Source organism: Pipistrellus hanaki (genome assembly GCF_964339955.1).
Source record: "Pipistrellus hanaki genome assembly, chromosome: 10".
Taxonomy (NCBI): Eukaryota; Metazoa; Chordata; class Mammalia; order Chiroptera; family Vespertilionidae; genus Pipistrellus; species Pipistrellus hanaki.
Genome location: NC_140512.1, coordinates 5,602,213 through 5,619,285, shown reverse-complemented (window position 1 = coordinate 5,619,285; position 17,073 = coordinate 5,602,213). Strand labels below are relative to the sequence as shown.

The following is a 17,073-nucleotide window of genomic DNA, read 5'->3' as shown; positions in this document are numbered from 1 at the left end:
AGATCCATCAGAAAACCAAGGCTCCTACAGCTCTGGGCAGGGTCTGGGAGGCCCCTGCTTTGGACCCTGGGAAAGCTGGGGGCTGTTAGGTGGAAAGGATGTCCTTGAGGAAGGGTCAGGGCAGAAAGGGAAGAAGAAGGTGGATATTGTCGGGCAGGTGGATGGGCAGTTGGGACAGTGAGTGTTCACCAATTTGAACTTACTTTCCAAAGTGTAACACAAATTTTAACATCTTGTGTAGCCATACCAGGGCACAGCAGACTATTCTAGTCTAATACTTCCTGCATTCTGGGTGCATCTGTCTGCACTGCCAGCTAGTGTATCATCCCAGAGACCAAAGGCAACTGTGATGCTCGTTTGCATATTCCCAGCACTCAGCACAACCCCCCAGCACACAGGCCATCTCAAACGCAGTTGGATGAATTGAGCAGAATCAACAATATAAACCCCGAGACCCATTCTCTTCATCTTGTCCAGATTCTGAATAAAGAAGACTCTGACTGGTCATAGCCATTTTCCTGTGAAACAATTATTTCTTTGGAGCGGAGTTACGGAGAGCTAAGGTGACCTCTGACGTTCCGACCGCCTTCGCCCTGAGATAGCTCAAGATTAAACCCTCTCATTGAGGAGAGCAGATGGCAGAGCGAGCTGGGGGGAGAGAGCAGCCCCGTGTCTCTCAGGCCGTGGAGCACGCTGTGCCCTAAGCTGCCAGGCCTCCATCATCGTTAGCGATTCAACAGTTCTCATTTGACTGAGAAAAGGCGCAAAACCCTGCCCCACACAACCTTGCCCTGGGAACTCCTAAAATAAGCCTGCAATCCCAGGACTGGGACACAGTCTCCTTCTCCATGCACTGCTGTGTCCTATTCATCTTTGCCCCAATACCAAGTGTGGCAGGGGGGCAAGGGTGAGGGAATGAATGCATGTGTGAATGAATGAATGAATGAATGAGTGAGGGCACCCTCCTTTGCAAGCAGTTTTGGTATAGGGAACATGAGATGAACTTTGGAGTCCTACCTATTCATGTGTGCTCACGTCCAGGTTTTGTCATTTAATGGCTATTGGCTTCAAGCAAATTCCTTAACTTCCATAAATTCGTTTCTCAGGTGCAAATAAGTATGATAAAACCAACCTCACAGGCTCACAACTAATAAAGTGCTTAGTTTAACACCCAGAAGTGCTCAATAAATTGTAAGTACTTCTGTTCTTCTATATTCTTTTCCTTCATTTTATTCTTTTTGTTTTAATATCATTATTATTAAACTCACTACTCAGAGATACTCTTTGCGTGTGTTAGAATTGCCTCGTTTGAGTTTTTCACCCAAATAATGTTCACATAGATCAGCATTTAAACGGCCTCTCTCTGAACAGTCTCTGTCGTCCATGTATAGCCACTTCTGCCCACATTAAGGAGGAAGGTCCATCTGAAACAAGCCTATGAAAGAATGTAATGCCCACATACAATGGGCACCTACTTTAGCTTACCTTCTCCCTCATAACCTTTACTGAGCACTTGCAGTGTGCCAGGCGCAGTACAAAGCTCCTTGTACTCCTAATCCCTACCACAGCCAGCAAGGTATGTAATCTTCATTTCATAGATGAGAAAACTGAGACTCAAAGAGGTTAAAGGACAAGGTCAAGGGAATGCACGTAGCTGAGCTGGCACCATGAACATGATGGTCGTCTCCGGCACCCCTTCCCACCTCGCCTTAGGTGGAGCATACCTTTGTTTTTGGTGTGATCAGCTCTAGCCCCAACTCCAATGACTGACTCTCATGGGTTTAAACCAACCAAGGGGGTCCTATCGCTTTTGCCCGGTGATTGGTTCAGATTAACCAGACTGTAGCCAATCAGTGGTTGGGGGACCCCAGCTCTCCCTTTTGTTCCCCTGCTGACCCCTAATGAGGAAGCCCTGATTGCAGCTTGCAGCCAGCTTTCAGCCTTGGGGGAAATTAGGGAATCAGTCTGAGGATGAAGCTACAACAGTAGAGTGGAGAGAAGAGCCACTGACTTCCATGAGCCCCTGGAACAACCAGCCCGGAAGCCAGCTCTGCCCATCGTCCAATATGAGCCGCTAGATTTCCTTCCCTGTTAAACCAGTTTGACTTGGTTTTGTTGTCAAGTGGAATCAAAAGCATTTTAAATAATACAGGAAGATTCAAGCTCCTCTCTGTCTGATCCACGAACAGTACGTACCTCCCATTCACACTGATTTCCGCTGGTCATCTGAAATGCACACCTTTATGGGAAGCCCATAGCATCACTAGGTCTTAGCCAGCATTTCTGGTCTGGCTGGAAGGCGGGGTCCCCAGGAGGTAGCTGGTGGGCACTTAAGGTCACTTAAATCAGTGACTGGAGGCCATAAGAACAGAGCTAATGGCTAGTTCTAGATCCAAGGTAATGAAAGCCTCTTCTTGGAGTGATTCCAGCCAAGCTAGGGCTGAGCTCCGTGGCTGCTTATCAGGCCTTGACATCCTGAACATGTGAAAATTCGAACCTCCTCCAATGGCAGTCTAATTTGTACAAGTGCTTGGAGAGAACACTGAGTTTATCAGAGCTTGAAGTACAAAATATTAAAAAGTAAATCACTGCTAGTAAAATCATAGGGCCACCAGGAGATCCATTTGAAAGAGTTAGCGAAGTCAATCAGAGACACATTCATCCGGCTTTGAACTCAGAGGAGGATGTCCCACTGGCATGGGCTTCCTTCCAGCCAGCCCAAGAGGGGCGTAGAGTTTGAGGCTGAGAACAGCTACATCCTGACAACCAGGACTCAGATCATTGGAAACTGGAATAAAAGTGTTGAAAGAGATAAAAGAAAACGCCAGCCCACGTAGCTGAGAGCAACAGGCTTTTTAAATTTTATTTGGTTGCTTTCCCTTGACCTGGCTTGGTCTTTCTGGGGACACCATGATGGGCCTGTTCTCGGTCTCCCTCAGGAGACCTAGTCATACCCAATCTTCTGAGCCCAGGTATAAAGTCAATCTCCCAGACCAGGGGTTCAGGTAACTGACAATGAAGAACCTTCTATATTGGGTCTCAAGTCTCCTTGACTGCCTGCAATTGAAGGACCCATGTTGACCTCGCTGGGAATATCCAACCTTTCTGCTTACCCAGTTTGACCCTAGCACAGGACTGTGCATCCTAAATCCTGACTGGCCAGGCCTCCAGCCTCAAGAAACAAGCCTGGTCTCCTGGCCCCCTGAGCTGACCCACTCTATTGTTATGTGGTGTCACACACAGGCTACTCTCTACAGCCCTGTCTGTGGCCCTGGGCCTCCGGGGGTAGACCTGGCCCTTTCCTCTTCCCACCTGCCCCAGACTATGGGAAAGGGAATGAGCCTGAGTCATTTGTGTGTCAACCATGTTTTTAATGAAATAGTATAGCATGATGGCTTAGAGAGCAGTGCTTCTCAGGGATCTTTGCGGAACGGCCAGGGTTTCATACGTTCAGTCCATCACAGAAGAAAGTGTGGGCTCCCTGTGTGTATCTAGAATGCAGCTTATATCACATGTGACTCCCAATGCAGATGTGATAGTCCTGAGCTCATCTAGACGCTGTTCAATGAGATTTGCCTTCCATTGATCATGTACTTGGATGATGGCAATGTCAAATGATAAAAGATTCCCGAAGCTTCCCTTTGATTTAGTTTCTGTGCTTATCTTGTCCCAGACTGGTAACAAATAGCTCATATCTGCAGTTGGCATTTTGAATAACATTTATTTAAAACAACGGTTCTCAAAATGTGAGAAATGCAAATGACCAGGCTCCCTCCGGAACCTAAGGGATCAGAAACTCTGGGGATGAAACCCAGAAATCTGGCCTTGAACCAGGGGCCTGGGTTACCATGAGGCCCATGCCGTTCTGTGGAAACACCTCTCATGCAGTGGGAATGAGCTAAGAGCAACAGAGTTGTTAGGAGATTTCTTCTGTTAGAGCCTTAAGTATCATTCAAAGGAAATAGTTATGTCTATCTGAGTGACTACTGAGCTAAATTTTTGAAGCTTTGAATTGTATTTGCCCTGAAATCAACGAGTAGTGCATTCCACAGAAATATACTTTTATAGACTCGTCTTAACCAAGCCCATCATTTGTGTCTCCAAAGCTAATCTCTAACAGATTTAAGCTTGAGTGACCCTTTTATAGCTTCTCCTCACCCCACTCCTATCTTTTGCACCATTTTCAGCAACTCTTCAACGGCACACCTGCAGAGACGCCTGGAGGAAGGATTAAGGAGGGCGGGCGGCTCCCTGAGAACAAGGAGCCTCCCTATCTGTGTCTCCGGCACCTGGCTTTTCACAGATGCTCAGTCCATCTTAAAGGAACGAATGAGTGGATAAATCAACAAATGGAAGAATGAAATTTGGTGAGCTAGAATACTTTGCAAAAGGATGTTATGATGAATTGAACTCTGTCATTAATTGACATATCCTTTTTGTCTGGTTCTTACTTTTTTCCCCCTAAATTAGTAATTTTTAAAATTTTACTTTTTAATTATAGTTGATATTCAATATTATTTTCTTTCTTTTTAAAAAAATATATTTTATTGATTTTTCACAGAGAGGAGAGAGGGATAGGAACGTCAATGAAAGAGAAACATCGACCAGCTGCCTCCTGCACACCCCCCACCGGAGATGTGCTGGCAACCAATGTACATGCCCCTGACCGGAATCGAACCTGGGACCTTGCAGTCTGCAGACCGATGCTCTACCACTGAGCTAAACCGGTTTCGGCTCAATATTATTTTCTTTTAGTTTCAGGTGGACAGCATTGTTGCTAGACAGTCATCTACTCTGGAATATTATTCAGCCATAAAGAAGAATGAAATCTTACCATTTACAACAGCATGGATGGATATTGAGGGTGTTATGCTAAGTGAAATAAGCCAGACAGAAAAGATAAATATGATACGATTTCACTTACATGTAGAATCTAAAGAACAAAATAAACTAACAAGCAAAACAGCAGCAGACTTGCAGATTCAGAGAACAGACTGATGGTTGCCAGAGGAGTGGAGGTTGGGCTGGGAGACTGGGTGAAAAGGTGAGGGGATTAAAAGGTACAAATTGGTGCTTACAAAATAGTCAAAGGATAGAAAGGACAGCCTAGGGAATCCAGTCAATAATATTGTAATAACTATGTATGGTGCCAGATGGGTGTTTGACATATCAGGGGGATCACATTGCAATGTACATGATTGTCTGGTTCTTATTTTCAAAACACTTTCATAAAAAAAATTACGTTTTTGTTTTTCATCTAATTTTAGTGAATTTCCATCAATTGCAGCCCAAATGTCACTTGACTAGAGACAGCCTTGCTCAAGTGTGATACATCCAAATTATATCTGTCCTCAAGGGCTATTGTTCAAGTTTCTGGGGTCCCATAAAATAGTAAAACTGAGCATTTCATTTCTGAGAATTTTTTATTGAGAATGAATTTTATTGGAAATCACATGCAGAGAAAAGCAAATAAAAAAATTATAGCCCATGAAGCATGGCAAACATATGCCATTATTTGGGGCAAAATGTAATTATTTTTATTACTAAAGTTAAACTAAGCACACCCGCATTTGGCATTACCATAACCATAATTGGTAAAATGGTTCTGTAACAAGCTCAGAGTGGTTCAGGCAGGATTTATCAAACAGACGTAGGAAAAGCAAGCAAGGAAAATCACATATTGTAAAAAAAAAAAAATATTGAGAAAAAAATGAAAACATCCACCAACTGATTTGCATACACAGGGCCAAGCTGCAGGGACAATGGGTTCACTGAAATGGACTGATCCTTTGTCTAAAGCTTCGTTGGCACAATGCTAAGACAACCCACTGATTTGAACCGCTCAGTCCTAAATGGACTGAACTGACTGGCCCATCGGAGTGCCTGGGGAATCCGCCTATGACATGTTTGTCTGGAATACGAGGCCTCACTTCCTTTATGAGTATCTACACACACACCATCCCTCCTTACGGAGAACAAAAGTGTAGAGGCCAACAGGAAAGTTCCATTGTCTGGCTCAGAGCCCTCTTTATGATCCAGGCCACTCATATGAGATAAATTGATCGCTTTTTTCTAAAAGAAAAAAAATTTTTTTTTTAATATTAGGCTTTGAAGGGTGAGGTGAATTCAGATCTTAAATCTCCCTCTTTAGCCTTAGGGTGGTCCTCTGTATAATGAGAGTAATAATAAACCTGCCTCATAGACTTTTTTTTTTTAAGGATTAAATAAGATAGTGCAGCCCTAGCTGGTTTGGCTCAATGGATTGCGTGTCAGCCTGCAGACTGAAGGGTCTCAGGTTCGATTCCGGCCAAGGGCACATGCCTGGGTTGCGGGCTTGATCCCCTAGGACGGGGTATGCAGAAGGCAGCCAATCAATGATTCTCTCTCATCATTGATGTTTCTATCTCTCTATCCCTCTCCCTTCCTCTCTGAAATCAATAAAATATATATTTAAAAAAAATAAAAATAAGTAAGATAGTGCACATAAAGCATCTATTGTCATGCATGGCATTTAATAGTAGCTATTATTATCAGTTACTCTTCATCAAGCATCACACATAGAGTTTTCCTTGCTTTGCTTGACAACAGCTGGTATTAGTTATTTGAGTTAAGACGCAAAGTCTGTGATTAGATGCCTATCAGCACACTCTTCACCCCAGCGCTCAGTTTACGCCGTATTTTCTGAGCTGTTTGTGAAGGAAATGATGCTTTCCCCACCCAAAACGTATCATCCCTAGAAATACTGCAGTTGATGGCCATGAAGCCCAAAAACAAAAGGAGACTCGGGCTCTGAAAAGGGGGGCAAACTCATGCCTGCCAACTCTTCCCTTATTTGGGAAGGAGCCCCCGTGAAATTCTAGAACTCTCTACAGGTCACTCACGATCCGTCCATTAGCTTTCCTGTTTGCTGTCTTCTTGTCTACTTACGTCAACTCTTCTTAATATTTAAGAACTTCTCAGGAAATTCCGTTTTAGAAAGACAGCAAAGGAGCTTTGAATTGGCAAAAGGTCCACGTTTCAGGGGTGATGCTAATCTAAAGAAACACCCCATTATCTTAGCGATTTCCAATTGTTCCTGGAAGCATTTTAGTGCAGAGACCACTGCCAGCTATTAAGTAGAGGAGACTCGTTTTGGTTGCCAGAATTAGCTGAAATTAAGATCCTTTGACATCTTCTTACAGAAGAAAGTCAGCTTCAGTACAAACTATTCAGAATTTAATCGATTGTGACAGGTTATAAAATTCTATGCATTTGAAAGAAAAGCTTTGCGGGTGGAATAATGTGTTTCTAATTTACACATAATAGGCCCATGAAACTATGACTAGAAGGACATTAAAGTAATGAGGAAATTCCAGTTATAGACACTTTCTGTGGAGATCTTAAAGATTATGATTAGGGTAGCCATTTCCCCAAGCACCTCTTGCAGCTAAACCAAAACGAAGGTGGCCAGGACAAAGCAAGGAGACTGGAAGGGCAACAGGCTCCAGTTCAGAGCGTAGGGAAAGCATTTTGAAGAAGTTGCTCAATCCAGAGGCGGAGGGTTTCATTCAAATTTAATAAATGCTCTGTCTACTGAATTTCCACCAAGGGCCTAGCACTGGGTGGTTGTCCACAAATGAGGGAGGAGCAGCCATGACGTGCCCCAATAAGGGAGACCATGTGATTTGTGTGGATGGAGAGGAAGAATTCTCCTTTGCTTGATTCTTTGTCCCTACAGTTGTCCACTCTTATCCATTCATTAATACCATGCCAAATGGATCCACTGAACGCTTTCATTTAAATAAGTCTCTATACTTCCGTGTTATTTAAAAATGTATACTCCACGGCCAAGAAAATTTGGAGTGTGTCACTAGATAGGACTTTGGGGAGCTGTTCTCTCACCACAAACTGATACAGAGATAGGGAAGGCATTTTAAGCAACAGCAGAGAACACACCCTAATGAAAGGCACATGCTTTGCTTTATGGCCAATTACGATTTTCCTGCCCTTTTGTGAGATCAGTTTCTAAGGTGTAAGTTGATATAAGTGAGAAATCTGCTTTCTGACTAGGAAAGTCGTTGTCCTGTCGTTGCTCCTGCTATTGTTTATATTTTGGGCGCTGCATCTGACATGTGTTAGTGGTCAGTACTGACCTCCCAGGTGTTGGGAGAACCGGCAATTTTGTTCTTCCTTTAAACATGTCTCCAATGAGTGTTTCAAGATTCTCCTCTTCTTTCCCTCTGTCTTTCCGAAAATACTTTTTGAGTGCCCTCTATATGTCAGGCACATTCTCAATACTGAAGAGTAGGATTCCTGGTTTCTTAGACCTTCTGCTCTGGGAGGAGAGGTGGGGAGGAGGGAGATAGTCAACTCAAAAATAAGGTCATTCTTTGTGCCTCATTTTCCTCCTGTGCTCTTTGGTCTGTTGGGATCTCTTCTACCAGAGGGGCCTTTCTTACCCTTGGCCTTACCTGAGAATGAAAAAAAAAAAAAAAAATCCAAAGGAAGTTAGTGGATATAACCTCTTACCTACAAACTTGCCACTGGGCCAGTTTGAGAAGATGATGGGTTTATTTATAGTTTGAAGATCATCATATAAGCACAGGAGAGTAGAAAAGATAAAAATAAAATAAAGATATGTTTGTATCAGCAGCTTTATTCCCTCTAAGCCACCTCTTTCTAACCTGTTCAGAGGCATGATATTTGGTTACAAATATTTCCTTCTTCATTCTCCATCACAAAATGTCTTTGTGACACCAAGTAGCTGGGCAGCCAGGCCAGTTCAGCTAAAGAAAACAAACCAGTGACAAGTTATCTGGCATCCAATGGAAAGGTCATCTTTTTACTTTTTTATCTTTTAATCTTTCAGTTGGTTTTTTTTTTGCTTGGGGTGTTCTGGAATCCATTTATCTGTAACTCAAATTTCCTTCAAGAAAGAATGTGATGGGATTCCTTCTTATCCCTCTGTAGTCATTGTGCTTCACTCATTAATAAAATTTCCAGAAATAAGATCAGGAGCCATGGTGGCCCCATCTATTTGGAATGCACTGTTTTGTTTTGTTTTAATTGTACTCAGTAGAAGTTTTTGCCAGGCCTGACCAGCAGAACCCGAGCAACGGATGAATAGATTACTCTGGCGCTCAGCTTCTGTGAAAGAGAGGCCAGGGGACTTGTTTGGCTTTAGAAACCAAAACAGCCCCAATTGCCTGCCTCGTTAGCCTTTTATTGTAACAACAGCTTGAAGTAAAATTAACCTCTAAATACAATCAGCAGGGTAAATATCCCTGAGAAAGCTCATGCTTCTACAAGGTCGGGCCTTAAAGACTAAACATAGAGAATGTTTGGAAAAGTCAAGGTAGGGCTGCCACCTTTGGCCAGGTCCCACCCCAAGGCCCCGACCTTTCAGAGAATCCTCCTTACAGACTTTCCAACCAAGTCCCGGGCTTCTCCACAAGTTTTTACTACAATAGCATGAGAATTTTCTTGTTATAGGAGGACTATAATCTGTGTGTGTGTGTGTTTTTTCTCCCTGTTCTCAGCATCTTGAGGACTTGAAACCTTCAATTGCACTCGAAGTGAAATCGTGTTCTTCTGAAAGAATTTTGGACATAAACTTGGGTTCTTGGGAAATGAGGGGTTGAAGTTGCCTCAATTATCTGTAACATGAAGAAACAGCCCTGGTTTGTGGTTGAATAAAAAGATAAGCTATGCCCAGCTGGCATGGCTCAGTGATTGAGTGTCGACCTATGAACTGGGAGGTCATAGTTTGATTCCCAGTCAGGGTACATGCCAGAGTTGCAGGCTCAGTCTCCCATGTGGGGCATGCAGGAGAAGGCTGATCAATGATTCTCTCTCATCATTGATGTTTCTATCTCTCTCCGCTCCCTTCCTTTCTGAAATCAAGAAAAAATATATTTTTTAAAAAAAGATAAGCTATTGTCACTTCTTGGGCTTCTAGAACATGAAACCCCCAATAGTCTGGAATTTGGCCTCAGACTGGTCTGTGACTTCTTTCCAAGGAGACCCATGCACCAGATAATCATACTTACCTCTTTGCAGATCCTCTCACATGGAATTTTAGATTTGGAAAAAATCTTAAAGGTCATTAGTTTTTATTGTTACGGTAACTACTTCCAAATCTATTCTTTATATATCCTAAAGAGCCAAATGTATGCAATGAGATTCTTACTAGAATCCACAGAGAAACAAAAAGACGCAAAATAAAGTTGCAAGTGGCCAACTGAACATCAGCAACCCATGGAATGGGGGTACATATACCCAAACGGGCTGACTCTACCCCCAGCTTCATCATGACAATCAGAATAAAAGAACCTTCTTTTACACAAAAGTTCCCGGCCAAGCACATCAATGTTACTTGCTGCCATTTTTCTGTAATTCTTATTTCTTGGAAGCACCCATACAATTCACGCAGTTTCTACACTTCAAAGTCATGATTTTAAAAGTAACAGAATTTCCTTGTGCAAATGTACTTTGAGCTGAATAATTAATTTGCATACTATTTAACATATAACCTATTATCTACAAGATACTTAGAAGGGATCGAAGTGAAAGGCCCCAAATGGCTTCCCATCTAGTAAGGAATACAAAAAGTCTAAAGAGAACTTTGACAATAGTTTCCAAGCTATATAACATACATACTGTTAACCCTGCAATTCTACATCTATCCTAGAGAGATTATAATAACAAAAATGGAAAGCAACCCAAATTACCTGTACTAGCTATTAAGGGAATTAGTGCTAGTTTACTCTACCAATAATACTAAATCTCAGTGGCTTAACACAACAAAAGTTTATTTTTCACTCACGATGCAGTTCGAGGTGGTTGTTGGGTGGTCTGCTACGTAGTGATTTAGGGTCCCTGGCTCCCTCTGCCATGTAGTTCCACTGTCATTGGAACCTCAAAGTCCTCTAGACCCCTGCATTCATCCAACAGATGAATGGATAGAGAGAGAAGAGGAATGCCTGGACTTGCTGGACATGGCTTACATCATTCCGAACACATTTTGTTGGTTAGGACCTGGCCAGGTGGACAAACCCCATATGAAAGTGATGCTGGGAAATGTAACTTTCCACTGAGCCCCAGAGGAGGAAACAGAACTGGTGAGCATCTAGCCGATCCGGCACATTTATAGATTGGCTAAATGAAGTACGGCACATCCATAGACAAGATATTTATGCAGACATTAAAAATAAAGCTGTAGAAGAATATTTATATAATAAAAGGCTAATATGTAAATCGACAGAATGGCAGAGCAACTGGTCACTATGACATGCACTGACCACCAGGGGGCAGATGCTCAATGCAGGAGCTGCCCCCTGGTAGTCAGTGCGCTCCCACAGCGCCGCTCAGCCAGAAGCCAGGCTCACAGCTGGTGAGCGCAGTGGCGGTGGCAGGATCCTCTCCCGTCTCCATGGCACTAAAGATGCCCAACTACTGGCTGAGGCCCACTCCCCAGGGGGAGCATCCCAGCAGTAGTACATCCCCCAAGGGCTCCTGGACTAGGAGAGGTGCAGGCCGGGCTGAGGGACCTTCCCATCCCCCATCCCTCAACCCCCATCCCCCACCCCCGGGTTCATGAATTTCATGCACCAGGCCTCTAGTGTTAAATAAAGAACAACATATATTTTGTCAAAAATATATGTTTGTAAATAAAATTCCTAGAAGGTATAAATTAGTGTTTCTGAGTGGTCGAAAGAAAGAATTTTCCTTTTCTACCCTGTGCTTTTCTATATTTCCTCAACTCTTATTGTAAATAAGCATCACATCTTACAATCAGAACATTGTTAAAAATAACTTTTCCTCACAATACTGCTCTCCAGTAGAAAAATAATACATGCAGTTTTAAATCAAAAATAAAATGAATAACATGTCTTAACCTAATATATTCAAATATTTCAACATGCAATCAATAAAAATTAAAATATTAATGTTTACTTCTTTTATTTATACAGAGCCTTTGGAATATGGATGTATGTTACACCTACAGCAGACTACAATTAGAACAAGCCACTTTTCAAGTGCTCAATAGCCACTCGTGGCCAGGGCCGTCTGTATCGGACAGCAGAGACTGTGAGTGTGCGAAGTGGCCCAGGTATATTGAACACGTGTCTGGAGAGCTCAGAGGAGCACAGTATCTCAGACACATGGGGGTTTGGAAGAGCTTTGTGAAGGAAGTGGCTTTGAGACTGAAATTGGAAGGATATTATTAATAATACCACTGAAAACCATAATACTGATAATACCTAACATTGATTTTCTTATCCTCATTCCTTGCAGGCTGCCATAAGCCCATCACAGTGTTGACCGCTAGGGGTCGGTAGAGAGAACACCATCTGCAGAAGCAAAGGTGGAGACGTGGAGGAAGCACAACACCCTTGCAATGTTTGGGGGAACTGGAACAATACCAGAATCGAACCTGGGACCCTTGAGTTTGAAGGCCAATGCCCTATCCACTGAGCCAAACCAGTCAGGGTGAATCTTTAAGTCTTAATAAAAATAAAAGGCTCTCTCAATGTTGTCTAAGTCTTATACGTTCTGTTCTTCAATAGCATCCATGGGCATTAATATCATTTGATCTTGTCAATGGCACCTCCCCTTCACTTAACCCCCCCCCCTCAAAAAAAAGATAAGTAGACTGGTGCTAGAATAATTTTCACACTTCACATGGGTAAACTGAGGCACAGGGGAAGGAGACACCCGTTTCTAGCTCAATCCTCTCCCATTTACTTCTATATTAGTTTTTTTTTTTTTTAATTAAAGTTTGTTTGGGCTTTGAAATCTTTCCAACATGTTGAAACGGGAACTATATTCATAAAACTTCATGCTGAACAGAATTCCATGGGGACAAAGAGGCTTAGACTTTTCAGGTCATTCGTATCTTCAAGGGTAATGCCTAAGGTTCACTTGAAATTATGTCCATCCAAAGGAAGACTATTCTGTTATCAACAGGAAATTGAATCTTTGTAGTTGTTCTGTTTTAAAGAGAGAGAAAGTAGAGGTAATTTATAAAAGTAATTTTCCCCCTATACTTTGTGAAAGGATAGAAAATGTGGAAAGTATATAAATTTTCTTGCATGGAAAATATGCTGAGATACTATCTCTTTCCATCTCCCATTCAGAGCAGAGGAAAGAAACCCAACAATGTAAGCATTAGTGGTGGTTGTTTTGCCAGAGAAAAGCTAAAGTCTACCACTGGGGGGCGCAGGAAATGTCAGATGCTTTATCAGATAAGTGACACTAGGTGGCGCCGCTCTGCTAGTTTTCTTCACGTCTGTTTCTAATCTTTTATCTTATTCCTTTGTTTAGTAGCAATGTTAATGAATTAGCTTTAGTCATGTAAGAACCATTTTTATCTTTCTATCCTCTTCTTACCATGTTTTGGTAGGTCATTATGCCTTGATAAAAGTATGCTAATAGAAGTAGAACTAGTTATTCATCTTACTTTTTTCCTTACTATTCAGGTTAATTATACTTTATTTTTGCAGTGATTTTCAGGACTTTCAATTATGAATCGAGACTGAATTTTCCTTTTTGGTCTGTTATTTTCTCAGATTCTAGTTTAGTTAAAGATTTCATTTTAGTTTGACTTAAAAGAGACATAATTCTGAGTCCCATATGAGCCGCATAAATGTAACATAGCTCAGAGGCTGAAAACAAAAATAGGTATTAATGAAGACAATGGGAGTGGATTCTCCTAATTGCGTTCCAGTAAGGAGGAGTTTCTCTGGTATTATTTCCTTAATTAGTTGTACGTCTGAGTTATACCCCTCTCTGGAGTTCGAAATCCTAATTAGAAAAATAAGAACGTTTCTCTAAATATCTTCAATGTTCTATTTCAAATTTGAACAGCTGTGATCTTATGAGTATAGAAACACAGTTGTGCCCCCTGCCTGCGTGAAACACAATTCTTGAACATTATGCACGAGCTACGCTTTTTAAAAGTCCGGGTGATTCTCGGTGGCAGCACGGATGCAGTTGGGAGCCCCGTTTAGCTCTCCCATCCCTGGTTCTCTCGGGAGTTCCTGGGAGGATGAGCCTGAACATGGAGGAGCAGCCGTATCACACCCACGAACAGGAGCTATGGAGCTGGAGCTGCCTGTTGGGAGACTCTGCACCCAGCTCTGGCTCCAGCCTTTACCCGCTGGGAGGTGCTAATTAGAAAGTCAGCATTGATCCCATCTGGCCCGTGTAGCTCAGGGGTTGAGAATGGATACATGCACCAAGTGGTTACTGGTTTGATTCCTGGTCAGGGCATATGACTGGTCGTGGGCTCGATCCCCAGTAGGGGGTGTGCAATTATTCTCTCTCATCATTGACATTTCTATCTCTCTCTCACTCTCTCTTCCTCTCTCTCTCTGAAACAAAGAAACAAACCCATGTGTTGTTTTTTTTTAAAAAAAAAAAAAAAACAACACAAAAAGTAGGCATTGAACTTGGTACTAGCTTCCATGATGGACATGTGGAGGCATAAGAGGCCAGACACTCGATAGCTCACAGTCCAGGGGGGACAGAAGCTGTTTGTCATCAGAGGGTGAGTAATAATGGGGAGCAGGTGCCCCCTTGAGATCAGGTCTGTTCCCTTGGCCCTAAACCCTGCCCAGACTCATGCCCATAGTTGTCATCCTCAGTAGTGTTGTTAAGTCACCTCTGAGGACTGGCTGGTTTGTGGGGAAATCAGTGACGTTGGGATAGAGAAGAGGTGGGGAGAAAGAGGGAAGAAACAATGAAATTGTTAACATTCTCTGCCAGCTGGTAGCGAATGTTAGACATCAAGGTCAGAGGTGTGCTAGTTCCTCTGAAATATCGGCCACGGACACAGCACATGAGGTTTCCACAGGCCTGTGCCAGCCTGGAGCTCACGGCATGTACAAGTGTGCAAGGCAGTGGAGGCAGCGGATAAAAACCCTTGTCATGCCACCCTGGCGACGTCCGCTGGAGTGTGATGTCCACTCTAGTGTGAGCTCATCAAACCAAATGGTGCCCGGGATCCCCTTCAAATGCCAGGATTGGCAACATGAGGCTCTTTTCTCAGGTGTTACAAATACAGACAGAAATGGTTTGCATCTTAGTGCGTGCTATGCTCACTGGTCACCAAGAACCTCAATGGCTGGCTGCAGGCCATGAGACATATGAATGTTACCAAAAAATAGTACAAACTTGGAATAATTTTGTGCCTTATATCATACCAGGGGCCTGGTGCACGACATTCATGCACTGGGAAGTGGGGAGCTCCCTCAGCCTGCCTTTGCCCTCTCGGGGTATGTCTGCCTCAGGGTCCTTTGTGCTGCCGCCACTGCCACTGTGCTCGCCAGCTGTGAGCCCGGCTTCTGGCTGAGCGGCGCTCCCCCTGTGCGAGTGCACTGACCACCAGGGGGCAGCTCCTGCATTAAGCGTCTGCCCCCTGGTGGTCAATGCGCATCACAGTGACTGGTCGTCCTGCTGTTCGGTGGACTTGCATATTAGCCTTTCATTATATAGGACAGGCTTTGGAGCACATCGTATGAACAAGTTTTCTCACTAGTGCGTGGCTGCTTCACTGAAGAAGTGGCAGAACCTTGTAAATATAGAGTATCATGGGCCTTCCTGACCCCACTGCCTTTTGGGTGATGGGCCTGGTGGTGTGGCCAGTGGAGCCCTGCTCTCCTGGGGCAGGGCTGGGTGGGGGTGGGCGCTGTGGGGAGGCAGGAAGTTGGGGGACTGGGATAGACTGAGTCTGGCAGCTCAGGCAGTGAAACAGGAAAGGGAGGAAAAGGTGAAGCAGCACCAGGCCGGTGCAGAGCCTCCGTAGGTCAGGCCGCTCCTTTGGGCTCAGATGGTGGCCATAATGGCAATCGCCAAAGGTGTGGCACTCCCAGGACTGCGCTGGCCTTCCTTCTTCCAGATCTGTCTTAGAGCAGTGGTTCCCAAAGCGGGTTCCTTGGCGCACCAGCACTGAGGGATGTTGATGGGTGAGGAGAACAAACGTTTGGCATGAAATCAGTTTGGAAAATGCTGGGCTAAGCAACGTCAACCACGTCTCTTTCCCGTCTGGAGCCGTTCGTGTGCTCCATACCCTACATCTCCTTCAGGGGGGCTTATCGCGCAGGGCTTCCCAAACCGGCTGCGTTCAGAAACCTTTAAAAAAATCAGAGAGTATCTCCAGACAAATGTTCTGAGGAAGACATCCTGGAAAACAATAGCCTAACGCAGCCGAATCTATTCCAGACTGAATCATCCGTTAGCCATTTCAATGTGAAATTTTCAGAATAGAAGAATTGACAGCAACGTGAAAGATTCCCTGAGACAAGTACCTTTGGGAACATGAGAGCAAAAACCCAGGGTTCTTTCGATTCAGTGACTTAAACCTGTGGTCAGTCGGCAACTCATCAGTCAACAGAGAGGCAAACCGCGGCTCTCTTGCTGCATGTGACTCGCGAGCCGCAGTTTGCGGACCGCTGACTTAAACCATTCGTGTGCGCAGACACACTCTTAAAGGGAGCAGTCGCCTCACTTATGAGAGTATTTTTCTCTCCATCGCTGAGCTAAACCCGCTCCGAGCCCTGGCCATCAGGCGTGACCGGTGCCGCCGCCCAGAACCTGTGTCGTGTGGCTGTCAGTCTGAGCCTACCTTCTGCTCTGAGAAGAAGAAGAATAAATACAGTTGCCGATTTCCAAGTCAAAGACGGTACGGATTGATATTACACGGTAAAATGCAATGAGATTAAATCAATAACATCTGCAATAAGGCATAATGAAGGTAAAATTATATCTCTGGCTTCCTGAACAGCTGTGAATCTATTTTTAATGATCCTCATTTTTGGCAGCCAGCTAACAACTTCTAAAACGTCCTAGAAATTGGATTGTTAAGCAGATGAGCACTGCGGTGGCTCCGAATGTCATTAATTTCAGCTGCCTGATCCATCTGCGTGGGTGAGACGCGGGCATCACAAACTCAGCCCCCACCCCCAGCTCACCCCACTGAGCACCCCACTAACGGGGCCGTGGGTCACTCGGCAAATGCTGGGACAGCAAGGCGGGAGGGCTGTGGGGAGCGGGGCCCCTTGGAGGACCGTGGGCTGTTAGTTATGGAGAGAA

At 44.0% G+C, this 17,073-nt stretch overlaps 1 protein-coding gene across 1 annotated transcript in view; it reads left to right on the top strand.

The window, feature by feature from the left end:
• Nucleotides 1-17,073, top strand: part of HNRNPA2B1 (heterogeneous nuclear ribonucleoprotein A2/B1) — a 473,571-nt gene that overhangs the window by 409,495 nt on the left and 47,003 nt on the right. The gene's annotated exons all lie outside the window — the stretch shown is intronic.